Below are 1884 nucleotides of genomic sequence, written 5' to 3'. Positions count from 1 at the left end.
TTTAATGTTATTAAATGGAGGGTGTGATCCGATGTCATCAGGGAGCCACAATTTCTACTTTCTTAGAAGGCAGAAAATTGGCCCAAATATCCCCCAGTCCCACCACCCAGCCTTTTGCTGCCACCTGTTCCCCGACCCCACCACCACCTCCAACAAGTCTAGGCAGTAGTTGTGAAATAATTCTGCTACAGCCACACTAGCGAAAGAGATAGCAGCATCTGGTCGTTCCGTAATTTCCAATTCGTTGTAAGGAAAAGAAGCAAGAGTTCCTTTCCGCATAGGGAACACGGAGACTCAAGTGTGTGGACTCTAAACAGATGCTCAAGCGTTTGGAAAACTGATGTGTGTGGCTACTCTTCTCTGTGTCAAAAGGAGTGACAGTGTAATGCTAACTTTCTCTCTTTCCGACTCCGTTCCCAGGCTCCTCTCCGTAGGCCTGCAGGCTCGGGGTTCTGGGTAGGACGAGGTGCGGGAGCACGCAGAGTACCAGCCTGGGCTCAGAATCATACCTCAGTCCCTGGAGAAGGGCTTGTCTGGCTTCTCCTTCCGCAGTAGCCAGTGGTAATAACCGCGGCATGGCTACAACTGCGCAGGGGAGACAGGACCTCTCTGGGAGACGCAGAAATGTATGTTCCAAAGAAAGGGACTGAAGGCTCCCTGGAAGCAGGAACCGATCCAACCCAAAAGACAGCCTTCTCTTGCAACAGGTTGAGTTGGGAAGATTCTGCTTGGGCTGACAACTAGGCAGCGGGCATTGATTGGCGTCGGCTTTTTGAGCTCTAGGCCACTAAGAGCAAAAGGGAACTAGGATATAAGTTTTGTTTCGTTTTGGTTTTTGTTTATTTATTTATGTTAATCCTTTAACGCACGCCCTATCCATGCCTCCTGGAGACTCAAGACTGCTCTCCTAGCTTCAGAATAAAAAAGTATCGAACTCAAAATTTAGCAAAAAATTGAAGTCCAGGCACGCGGAGCTGACAGGGAAAGGCAGCTTTGCTCATTTTCACTCCACCACCATCAGTATCCCCAAGCGATATGGATACTAATCACTTTTTGTCCAATCAACAAGTAGTTTTTGAGCGCTTACTGGACGCAAAGCAGAAGCTGATGTGACCCACCTTCGGGAAGCTGTTTCATTCCACACCCTAAGAGCTGCGCTTCCGGAGCGATACTTGGCTTTGAAGTTATTTCCCTTTTAGTTCCTCGAGTGAGAGAAGCTATTTGGGTTGGGTGGATACAGGTTCGAGTTCTAGTAGAGCAGAGAAGAACTTTCTTAGTGTCCTCTGGTGATATCTAGAATCAAGGTTTGGGATCACAGAGTAGAGGACAACGCTGAAAAACAAGGCAGAAAGGTATAACTAGCAAGTGTAGGGAAATTCTTGATGTGGGTACGGTAGCGTGGCCGAGCGGTCTAAGGCGCTGGATTTAGGCTCCAGTCTCTCTGGAGGCGTGGGTTCGAATCCCACCGCTGCCAAGGTTTTGTTTCTTGATCACGTCCTCACTACAGGACCGGATAAGGACTTGCCAAAGGGATAGCATTTAAGCTGGGGCTTTTTCAAGTTGAGAGAAGAGAGCTGGAGAGCCTTGAAAGTGCACGTGCCCCACAGCGGGCTTCCCCAGCGAGGGGAGCAGGGAGTGAAGTCACATGGTCTCATCATTTGCTGTTAAGCCAGCAAACTTCGGGCAGTTGCAGAATGTCCCCGTGCACACTTTCTGCTGCTGACTGCCTCCGGGATCCCTACTGTTTCCTACAGGATGATCTCTATTTATCTGCTGCTCTCCTCACTTAAACGGCACCCCCTCCCTCACTCACCCTTTCTCTTTCCTTCCCTTCCAGGCAAGGGTGATAAAGTCAGGCCAGTAAAGAAGATGGGTTAAGCTGGA

General features: G+C 49.3%; 1 non-coding gene across 1 annotated transcript; it reads left to right on the top strand.

Moving 5' to 3' along the window:
- The first annotated feature begins 1392 nt into the window (after nucleotides 1–1392).
- On the top strand, nucleotides 1393–1474 carry TRNAL-UAG (transfer RNA leucine (anticodon UAG)). Its single transcript has one exon. It is a non-coding gene; the product is annotated as a tRNA-Leu (tRNA).
- Nucleotides 1475–1884: the final 410 nt, after the last annotated feature.

This window comes from Capricornis sumatraensis, chromosome 2 (assembly GCF_032405125.1).
Source record: "Capricornis sumatraensis isolate serow.1 chromosome 2, serow.2, whole genome shotgun sequence".
NCBI lineage: Eukaryota > Metazoa > Chordata > Mammalia > Artiodactyla > Bovidae > Capricornis > Capricornis sumatraensis.
Note: the sequence above shows the minus strand (reverse complement) of the source record. Positions and strands in the feature narration are given on the sequence as shown.